The sequence below is a fragment of the Protopterus annectens genome, chromosome 12.part0 (genome assembly GCF_019279795.1).
Source record: "Protopterus annectens isolate FY-2018-M chromosome 12.part0, PAN1.0, whole genome shotgun sequence".
NCBI classification, from domain to species: Eukaryota; Metazoa; Chordata; order Ceratodontiformes; family Protopteridae; genus Protopterus; species Protopterus annectens.
In genome coordinates this window covers 146405646-146418064 of record NC_056746.1, presented here as the reverse complement: position 1 = coordinate 146418064, position 12419 = coordinate 146405646, and positions in this window count along the sequence as shown.

Genomic DNA, 12419 nt, shown 5'->3' with positions numbered 1-12419 from the left:
TGTCCAATCATCATGGGCTGATCTGAATGGGTTCAAAAGTCCCATCAACCTTGACAGCAAAACACAACTTGCTGCAAAGTCCTGGTATCTGCTGTGTGAGAAATCTGTATTAACATCATCAACATTAATCATGATGATGATGATGGTGATTATGGCTATATCTACGTATTGTGTTATTAAGATGAAGAGCATACAAAGGCCCAGGATGTCTTGCATTTCTAGTGTTATTCATTATTTTCACACCTAATACAGACCTGAGTAGATGAAAGTGGAGTCATCTATATGCTACACATGATTTTCTTCTCCAGAACACTGATCTACACTAAACAGATTTAGTTTTACTAGTCATTCATTGTAAGGTAAAATTTTAATGGTGTTCAGACTAACTCTATGATAAGGAATATTTTTACAAAAAACACATTACTTTTCCTACAATTAAAAATTAAGCTTAGCTTTGTAATTCCTGAATGGATTGTAGTAAAATATATGCTTATATATTTCCATATCACCAATATCCTTTAACATTGCTTCAATAGCACCTGTTTTGCATTGTCTGTGTATTTTGCTACTCAGGACCTAGGTGACCGTGAGACAGTGGAAAATACAAAAGTAAGCAAAACCAGTCCTAACACAGTTCCCTGCATACCTCTGAACCTCTTAGATAAAGAAATCTGGACAAAGCCATAAATAACAGAGGGGACAAAAGCTTGAAAATAGGGATGATTTTTAAATATTGCTCTTAGAAACTTAGACAGTTGATAGAATAACAGGTTTTGCATTAGCATAAAATTTCTGAAGGGTCTGAAATCTGAAATCAAATAACTGTCATTATTCTCGGACTTTGATCTTTAATGATTTGCCAGAAAACCACAATTTTATGAAAAACAGACAAAAAAAAAAAAAAACTTCACCAAGAAGTGTTACCCTCTGGGTTTGACCAGTAAGCAAGCTATGTAAGGATGAATATTATCTTGGAACAAAGCAGATTTGGGATCTTTCTTAAACTGCAGCAAAGAGTTTTGCTAAACTCCAACAGGGAAGGAGCTCCTTTTTGCAATTCATAAGATACATTGATTGGCATCATTTTTTTCTTGCTGTGCAAATCTGGGGAGAACCTTTCAGTTTTGTTTTGTTTTTTATCCTCAGCTTGATATGTGGGTGGGGGAGAGAGTGCATACAATCTCATTACATCTCTGCTCTGGCTTACCACCTCCTGACATACTGTCAAATTATCAGTTTAGTTCTTCCAAAGTGTTCTTGAATTAATGCTAGTCAGTGGACATATAAACTAAATAGTGAATATCCGCAAACATCTGGAAGTACATGCTTCCTATCACAGACTGTTTTTTAGCCTTACTAATGCAATTTAAATCATTCATCATGAGACAGCATTGGTGACAAGACAGACACTAAAACAGGGATCCATACTATAGTAGTTATAATCACTTATAAGTACTCTAGTGAGCTCAAAATATCATGAAATACAAATTTTCCAGTTATTCATTCCAAGTTGCCCCTGAAATATTATTATTCAGTGAATGTACATATAAAGTGTTATCATTTAGAAGAAAGAAGATGAAGGGACTCCAGCACATGCCTTACACAGACCAACTAAAGTCCCTTTCACTATGCTCTGTATCATATAGACTTGCCTGGCTTACAAAGCAATTTCAGACCCAAACGTAATGGACTTGCTGCACATCCGTAAATCAAATCAGATTAGAGCTACCCATTCCAGGGACCTAAATATGGTCTGCAACTTAAATAGGACATGCTGGAGGGACAGATTTGTCTCCCAGTGACTGCTGCATCTCTGGAACAGGCTACCAATTAATGTGAAACAGAGCACCTCTATGACATTGTCAAGAGTAACCTGGACAAGTGGATGGGCACTATAAATTCTTACTGGGGATAGCGCTACAATCCTGCTGCACATGGGCAGTCATTACTAAATGCATTCCTGGGTATTGACTACCATAGCTATGCTATTACACTGGGATGAAATAACTTCCGGGTCAGTAACCTAGTAAACTCCTATGATCCAATGAATAAACATGATGAATATTGTCATTTCAACATTAGCAATGCAGTATGAATCACTTATCCCTGAAAAAAAGAAAATATTTGTAACAGAATACCCCACAATCAGGGATTCAAAACTTTTAACAATACTGGCATGATAAACAATCTTATAGAACAACCTCATAAGATCAAAACATCAGTTTTATTCCTATCTTGAACATAAGTCCTGTACCAGCCCTGGTTTTCAGAGATATTGTTCCAAGGTAGCATAAACTGCCTACTGCAGGTAGGTCAGTTTATAACAGAAACTGTGAATCAGAGGCAACTTTAGCCTCTGAGGAAGACCTCTTTATCAGCTAATTTGCATGTCCCCGAATAGCAACTTTTTACCGCTGGTAGTAAAAGCACTTTGCAGTGGTAATTACATCTGACAGCCCATTCATTACATTGGCACAGGCACCCCAAATACAGTATCATACACACATTCAGACATTCACACATGCACACATGAATGCAGGCTCCCATGCACACATACATGAATGCAGACCCACACACACACACACACACACACACACACACACACATCCCTATATCCAGTTTCCATCCTATATCCATCTTGCCACCCATATCCAAAATTCTCGAGAGAGATATCCATCAGCAGTTAATGCAATACCTATTGCAAAACAACCTTTTAACCAAAACCCAACATGGCTTCCGACCCAGCCACAACACAGTTACAGCCCTATTATCTTTTACAGACACCGTGAACAAGGCTAGAGATACAGGATGCTATACAGCCTCAGTATTCCTTAATCTCTCTAAGGCCTTTGACACAGTGTCTCACCCCTTACTTCTGAACACACTGTCTAACCTAGGCTTCTCATATAACACAGTAAAATGGTTTCAGAGCTACCTCAAGGATCGTAAACAAGCAGTGAAATTGTCCAATGAACTCTCACCCTTCCTCCACAACCCTACGGGAGTCCCCCAAGGCTCCATCCTAGGACCCCTACAACAACATTTTCACAAACAACCTTCCTACTGTCTCTCACCCTGGGACCCTCATTCAGTACACTGATGATTCCACCATAATCTGCACTGCTCAAACACTACCAGAACTACTTTCAAAAACTCAACCGTCCTTTACTGCAGTTGAATCCTGGCTAAAAAATGCCCAACTCTTTCTTAATCAGTAGAAGGCAAAACTAGTACTCTTTCATCCCGAAATATCTCCCCTGTGACTGATCATTTCAACATCCTTGCATCTGACAACACTGTCACTGAAATAGTGCAGGAAACCAAACTTCTAGGTGTTATCATTGACAACAAACTATCATTTGACCCCCATGTACAGCAAAATATAAAGAAAACTCATCAAAAACTGGGACTCTTATATAGAAACAAACATTTCTTTACTGCAGCAACCAAAACTACCCTGGCAAAAACATTGTTACTTCCCTCTCTTCTGTATGGTGCTCCTATCTTAACTAACTTACAAAATTCTACCCTAAGCAAGTTGGAACACTGCTACAACAAAGTTGCAAAGTTTGCCACAAACTCTAAATATCACACACACCACTGTAAACCACTCCTAGAATTAAACTGGTTTGAACTACCCAACTAACTTGCCTTTATTCAGCTAGCCACCTTGCACAACCTTATTTTCAAGCCTACTGCCTGGCCTGAACTAGCCAATCTAGTCACACCTTATACACCAAATTGATCCCTACGATTAGAAGACAAAAATCTCTTAGTTGGCTTAAAACCCACAAGAAAATCTGGTCATGCTCTGTATTCATACTCTGTCTACATACTTTGGAATTCACTACCTCTAGCTACCAGGTCTATGCCTGGCCTCACACATTTCAAAGCCTCTTTAAAAAATCATCTCAAACATACATGGCTCTGCTCCTGAATAAAGCCTGCCTAGTGCTCAGGTCTTCCTCTTCTGTCACATTTCAATCCCTCACAGACTGCAAGATCCTAAGGCTCTTTTAACTCCTTCTTTGCTTCTATACCATATCCTTAAGCTACTGCTCAGGCTTTATTGCTTCTGTTCTTCTTAACTCTCTCACTATCTGTCTGCATCACTAACTTTCTGGCTGCTATTTTCCTAACAAACTAACATTCTATTGTGCGCATGTACAACAGTCACTGTCACACATTGCACTACCTACGTCCTTTTTTTTTTTTTTTCATGTATGATGAGTGACTATTATCTGTAATGATGAGAATGACTGTTATCTGTAATGTTTTAACTGTGTAGTATTGTCTAGATGTCTAGTAATATATTACATGTTGTAGAAGTTTGTTCTTTCATCTTATTTTTTGTGCAGTATTTCTAATGTAAGCTTTATTGCATTGGATTATACTGTATTTATATTCTACTGCATGTGGAGCTTTTCTCCCCAGGCCTCAGCCAAAAATGGGTTCTGTAGACCCAGTCAGACCACCCCGGTAAACAAATATCAAATAAAGAAATATGGATCTACTTCACATAATCGAACACCCAAATGTTTGACTTTCATACGGCCGAGACCATATGATCGAACATATGAATGCTCAAAAATGTGAAAAAAAATAAGTAAAAAAAACAAGAAAGTAAACATTGCTAGCAGGGGGGCAAGCCCCTCTTCATGCAGCCCCCCCACCCCGCTATTTAATCTCACTACATTGAGGTAAAGGGAAATCTTCCCGTTCTGTACTCTGTGGAGATCCCCATTTAGACCGTTCAAAGTTTTAAAAGTTCGATCATATGGTCTTGGCCATATGAAAGTCGAGCTTTTAAAAGTTCGACCATCTGAAGGGGACCCATACATACACACACACACACACACACACACACACACACACACACACACACACACACACACACACACACACACACATAAATTCTCAGTCCCCTACTGAACCCCCCCCCCTGCACAGAGACACACACACACCAACACAGTCATCCTAGTTCAATTCCTTATACTAATGAACACACACAGTGCCACATTATACACGCAGTCACACACACATCCACCTACCTATCTTTCCACTGAAATCCCTGCAGTGAGGCCTCTCCCTTTAACTATAATGTAGCACCACAGCATTTTGTCAAAGTTAATTTTCATGACTGTCCATAGTAGTTAGTTACTGCAGGCTTTTTTAGGGGACAGCACATGGCTAATTAGCATTAGCAACTCCAATGAATTGCCTCATTATTTTACAGCACAACTAGCAGGAAAGCCCAATGGAGTGATTTGACTGAATGTGAATCAGAAGGAGTTACTGCAAGGGGCTGGCAGCTCACAGTAGGTATTACCATTTGCTGTAACCTTTTCTGAATCCCAGGGCAAGTCTTTTAACTCTCTTTGTTATTCCTGCTGCTCCACCTTCAACATAAACAGCCATGTGAATTAACAAGAGGTCTGAATTCAATTAACATTCTCAGATTCAATAATCTCTATGTGCACCATTACTCCAGCACCACGTTTTCCCCTCTGCCAACGCTTCATTACATAGACAGACAAAAACGTATTCTTATTTGGTAGCTGTATTTCAAAGTGTAAAGTGAAAACTGATTAAAACACACAGTCTCCGTTATGAGCTCCTTCTTCATTATACTCCAGCTGGTCACCATTAGCATTACTTCCCCTCATTCAAAAGCCAGTCAAGCAGTTAAGGAGCAGCTTTCCTCCCATCTCGTCTCAGTGTAAAGGTGCTATAGTTTCACCTTCCCCTTGTTTTGGGCTCTTACTCCCAGCCTTCTTCTAGTTTAACCAAATCCAGGAGGTGGTTATCTTTGTCATGTTCCACTACCACAGGATCCCCGGTAACATAACCCAACAACTGCAGCAAACTTTGATGCCTATACATCGTCAACTGAGATGTGGTGAACAGTCGCATGCTGGTTAGAAAGAACTTAGAGAATTGCTGAAAAATAACTTGTGTCTTAACTTGCTATGCTAACACTGCTTTATAACAGCTGAAAACTACACCTAATACCATTCAGCAACTGATACCTGCATTAAATCTAAAGATACTTGTTTTCTGCAATTATTATCCTCTTTCAAGGTCAACAAAGCTTTAGCAGAACCAGCCGCTACTGTTACTAAATCAAGGGCTGAACCAAAATCACCACTTTTGTTTGACAATAAGCCCTGTCAGCCTCTGATAATGGTAAATTCTATTAGTTTTTCTAATGCCCAGTGATCTCTTAGAAAATGCAGTCTGTTGTGCCATCCTGGGTTTTTCAAACACCAGTAAATCCTTATTCATTCTTTAAGATCTCATTCAAGTGCAAATTTACCTGCCTTGCTTTATCTTCCAGTGTAACCTACATCTCTTCTATAATTTATTAACTTATTCTCCACATCCACCACTCTTTTTGTTGGAATGGTTTCATGGCAACATATCCTTCTTGAAAGAACTCACTAAATCACTCCCAGATGACTCAAGCTTCTTTGCTTAATTATACCAAAGTGTAAATGTGACCTTCATCTGATGCCTGACTGGTTCCAGGGTGCCATCTATATCTGCTTTTTGCAACCTCATAACACTTTGTTAGTTGCTCTCTTCAATGTGTTGCAGTTTAGCAGAAATTAGATGCCTCGCACACTGTAGCTGCTCCTCACAAATATATATATATATATATATATATATATATATATATATATATATATATATATATATATATATATGTATATGTCCCAGCAGTTGTATGCAATAACTGTATAATTTGTCACTGTCCAAGTCAGCAGGTACATAAAGCATCCCATGTTTATGGCATGCATGACTTTAAAAGTTTAGGCTTCAGGCCTAAAGGCATACCATGTTTCCAGAAAGTAAACGTGTGCAGCTGCACTTTTGCAAATTAAAGAAAACATTGAAATTACTTAGTCCAGAGTTGGTTAAGGATCACCCTTGAATTCTGGTTATCAGAAGACAATTCATTTAAATGCTATTGTCCGTATTAAGCTGAAAAATAGTCTTTGATTCTTCATCTGAACAGCAAATACTTTTCCTCCATAAACAGAAAAATATGTGGTCTTAGGTAGAAGCAGCAGTAACTGTGGGCATTGCCTTTTTTTGTGAGTCTCCAGCATTTTTCAAGTACACATGAAAATAATTTCTAATAGTTTGTTCCTGCTTGATAGGGGGCTGGGCAACAAAGTGAGTTGAAACAACTAATCAAAAGTTCCCATTATCATTTTTTAGAAGTAGAGGAAAGGAAACTACAAAGGAAAAAAAAAACTTCTCATTGTATGAGTCTTGTAACAAATCAGAAGTAATGGCCAGTCCTTATGAGTCTTGTAACAAATCAGAAGTGATGGCCAGTCCTTATGAGTCTTGTAACAAATCAGAAGTGATGGCCAGTCCTTATGAGTCTTGTATCAAATCAGAAGTGATGGCCAGTTCTTATGAAAAGATAGCTCATGTGATAAGATGACCAATAGGAAAGTAGATTTTCCCAACAGCACATATTCTCTGCAAGGTTATTCACACTGTCGTCTGTCCCTGGTGAATAATGGTATTCATATTTACATGTCTTTTCAGGCAAATAACTGCTACTTACCAGGTATGCATTACATAGAAATAATTTTTTATGTGTTGGCCAGTTCTGGTGACCGACTGTTGCAAACATAAGTTCATATAAACATGGATTGTATAAAAAAAAACACTGATGTATTATCAGTATGTCTAATAAATAATAAGCTTATGTATCCCATGTAGGTTACCATACTGGTTACAAGACTAGTTGAGGTAAATATTCATTTCCCAAGACCAGGTACCATATCTCTGTCTTTTTATCCATGGCTGAGAACATACATATTTGCTGCAGCTGTGATCAATATTTCTCTCCATCATATCCAACTTGTGTTATTTGGTAAGTCATGGCCATCTCACAGTACCCAATAAAATCAATGCAGTCACACCTGAAATTGGTCTAGCCAATGCAAAACTTTCATGTTTTTTCTGAACTGTCTTACCACCTTACTAATACATGGTATTTTCTAAGCTGTGCATCAAAGGAAAGATTGATGATTAATTTAGCTACGTAGTAAGATATATAGGTTCATAGGTTGGTACTAGGCTATCGGCCCTAGGGCCTATACAAGCCAAGCCATAACAATTCCCTGGCTATTTCTTCCCACACTATTTACTTCCCTGGACCCCTGTCTAGCAGGGTGACTGACGTGATCCCCGGGGTGAATTTCCTTTCTCCCATCCAATCGTCAAGGTTCCTTTTGAAGAGGGCCAAAGAGGCACTCTGCTTGACATGTATGGGGAGTCTATTCTGGGGAGTCTCTAGGTCAGGAACCTATCCCTCAAGTAAGTTTTGTTTATTGTGATGACAAGGTTTAGATCCCTGGAGCATGTGGCTCTGAGGGATTGTAGCATGTCCAATAGCTCTGGGTTTGACATGGCCTTGTATGTTAACCAGAGATCACCTCTGTGTAGACGATATGCGACAGAGTATAGCTGGAGTTTTTTAAGGCAGTCAGCATAGGGCATCTACTTTAGGCCTGCGATTCTTTTAGTGAGGTATTTCTGCAGCCTTTCCAGTTGTTGCAGATGTCTTGAGAGGTACATAACAAATGAGGTGTTGTATTCTATAATGGGTCTAATGAGGGATGAGTACAGTGGGACAACTACCTCTTTTTTCTGGATGAAAAGCCCTTAGTGATGAGGTGTGCCACATAGAAGGATTTCCTGACTGTTGTGGTGATGTGGTTATCGAAGGTGAGACCACTGTCCACCTGTGTCCCTAAGTCTCTTATCACACTTTCAATGTTTAGCGCACTGCCACCTATGTGGTAATTTACGGGAAGATGTTTTTTCCCAAAGGGGATAACTGTACATTTCTTGGCATTGAGCTTGAGCCCATGGCTCTGGCACCAAGCATCTGTTTCTGTAAGGCCCTTTTGTAGAGTATCCACATCATTTGGGGATTCAATAATGGCTCCTAGCTTGCAGTCATCTGCGAACTTTGTTAGCCAGAGTCCCTTAGTTTTGGCCTGTACTTCAGAGAAGTAGATGCCAAACAAGAGCGGTCTCAGGACTGAACCCCAAGGTACTCCACTTGTCTGGAGCTGGATTTGGAGTCAGCTACTTTTATAGTGTGGGTTCTGTCAGTAAGCCAGTTGGCAACCCATCGAGTGACGTAAGGATTGATGCCCAGCTTAGTAAATCTATCTATGATTCCAGAGTGGGGATGGTGTCAAAGGCCTTGGTGAGGTCCAGATAGGCTGTGTGGACTGCCTTACCCTCGTCCACGGCTCTGGAGACTGATTCGAAGAAGTCAATCAGGTTCAGGAGACAAGATCAGCCCTTCATGAACCCAAACTGGGTGGGGTCCAGTGTTTGAAGGTTGCCAATGTCTTTGTTTATAAGTTCCATGATAATACATTCCATGGCCTTGCAGATCAGGCTTATCTGACTGATGGGGTGGTAGTTCCCAGGATCCAAGGTGGATCCCCCCTCGTGGAGTGGGATAACTGTAGCTGTGCGCCACTCAGTGGGCACGAAGCCTGAGGTGAGGCTATTATTAAACATGACACTTAGGTGAGGTGCCAGTTCATTTTGTAGTTCATGTAATACACAGCCTGGGCTGTCATCTGGTCCCATGGATGATGTATTCTTAGCTTTGGAGAGTGGATTTTTTACCTGTGTGGCCGTTATTACTGGAATTTGGCAATCTTCCGGTATTGAGATGGGCCATTTCGGGGGTGAAGTTGGCACTGAATTGATCTGCCAGGATATTGGCAATATCGTTGGGATCAGTATATTTAATGCCATTCCATTGTAGCTCAGAGCAGATCTAAGCATTGCCATTTAGATTCTTGACATAGTTATAGAATGCCTTGTGGTTGTCTTTAGAATCTTTGGCAATTTTATTTTCATAACTAGCTTTGGAGGACTTTATGAGGGATCTCTTACTGAGGTTGGTAAGGGAGTTTTTTGCATCCTGGGATTTTCCTCTTTTCTGCAACAGTTTCTTTCTTTTGTTGTAAAGTTTGTTTATGGCAGGGGACCACCAGATTGGCTTCCTTTTTTTGGAGGAGAGCATCTTAGGAGTGCCTTGAGAGAGTGCATTTTGAGATTTAGACTTCTAGCATTGAGTAGCATTACCTTCAGAATTTGCATGTTTGTACCTGTTATGGTGGTGGTTTTGTCTTTTGAACTTTGCCTAAAAAAGGCACTATAGGGGTGGCAAGAGCCTTAGCCAGTAACCTGAATCCCAGGGGTGATAGGTGCAGACCATCTCTGGCAAAACATCGTGGTCTGTTGATCATGTTGTCCCAGGCAGACAGATACTGGATCCCCTTTGAATGACACCAGAAGCTTAGCCAATTGTTGAAGTCAGTCATTTTGTCCTTATATTGTGGTATCATTCTGGGCGAAGGCAGGATGCTACTCAGGGCTAGGGTCATACCTGCCTGGGCCACATGATCCAAGATCTCTTCCATGTCTCTTTTCATGTAGTCCAGGGAGGTATGTCTCAAGTCATTCACTCCAACATGGACAATGACAGAGTCATATTTGTACTTGTTGTAGAGTGACTTGAGTACATGCATTATGTGGCAGATCCTGGCACCTGACAGGCAGCTGACTGTAATTTTCTCCTTGTTCAGCCTGGTGAGTGGGACATCAGTGTGCCTGACTATAGAGTCACCTATGACTAAAGTGTTAGGTACGTTGTCTTGCCTTAGGGGCTGTTGCTGGGTGGCACACTGGTGTTGTAAGCTATGTGACACTTTGGTTGTGATTGGTGTTTGTTTGCATTTCATCTTCGGAGGTCCTTGTTGCTTGGGCAGGTTACAGTTAAGGGCCTCCGCATATGTGGATTTAATATTGCTATGTGTGGGTGTTAGTGGTGTGGGTTTAGAAGGGCTATGTGTTGCTTGAGGTGTAGTACAGGTGTTAACCTTTTCCTCTTGACTCACTAGCACAATCTTGGGTGGAGAGAGCTTTGCTTCCAGTTTGGCTATGTAAGTGCATCTCTCACAGGTTGTAGTGTTGGGTGGTAGGAGGAGAGGGTTGTCTGTGTACATGAGGCAATTGCTGCATTGCCCCAGTATGCCCAGATTCATCAGGTGGACAGGAGAAATCACTGGAAGCTGATCCTTGGACATGCCTGGTTTGGTGCTTTTTTTGTAAAGTACAGGAGCTTTTTTCCCTTACCATTGCAAGATACTTTGCAGTTATAGGCTGTTTTGTGCCTACAATTAATTTCTCCTTATTAACAAGGAGAGTTAAGTGCTTATATCAGTTTAAGGCTTCCTAGTGCTTTCCAGCAGGTATTAGGGCAAGTGCTAGTCACAGGGATGCTTAAAGGTAAGATGAAAAAAATGGTTTATCCTAAACACTGCAGTGTGCACTAGATAATTTAGATGTGAAAGTAGGTAACTTAAGTTTTACCTGTCTAAAAAGTTAAGTTTTAGTGGAGAGTCACTATTTTTAAAACAGCAAGATAGATTGAAAGGGGGTGATCACTTTTGTATTATGTACTATGGAATACAGCAGAATGGTCAATAAATTTAAATAGTTGAAGGGGGGTGATTTCACAAAATGATAATTTTGTGCTTACTCACACAAGCCAGTGAAAGCAGAGAGGAAATGAGATATATGGTCAAATTAACATAAGGGGCAGGCAACTAGAAAGACAGTGGTATTTAAGAACACAACAGTAAGCGGGTGAGTGGGTGGGGAAAAATTTCTGCCTGACTCACAAGAGACAGAGCTGTCGTCTCTTTTGGAGTTTTAATTTGCATTTAAAAGCAGAATACAAGTAAAATACAAGGTAAATAATAAATCACAGTACTCAAAATATAAAAAGGCAATAAAGTAATACAAAATGCAACAAATAAAAAGCAAACTAACCTTTCCTTCACAGCAAAGTGTAGCAGAATCTGATGAGCTTTTCTAGTAAAGCACATATACCCCATCTAGAATCACACTGATAGCCACAACAGGTTTGTGATCCCAGAAAAAAAAGATGTCAGAAATCATTAGTGCAGGGTTACCTTCCTCACAGAATAATATGACAAAAAAGTAGTGTATCAACAATGCCTTCATTGAACCTGATATTGCCAGTAACTAAAATAATGTTTGGGCGATACTCCTCATGTTTTTGTAAGTAAAACGTAAACCTAATCCTACAAAAAAGAGCACAGGCCTGACGTCTAAGAAGGCATCGTATCTGAAATCATACCAGCCAATGTGTGATCTGTCAGGACCGTTTTCAGGGAGGTTAAGATAGGTTGCATGAAGTTTCATAAGTAAACAATAAAAAACGTAGATACCGGTGACAAATCTAGAGGAAATAAAGAGCAAAAATGTGCAAATAAAATCCACCGGAACCACTAAAGCACTAAAAATACTAAGGCATAAAAGCTGAAATAAAATGA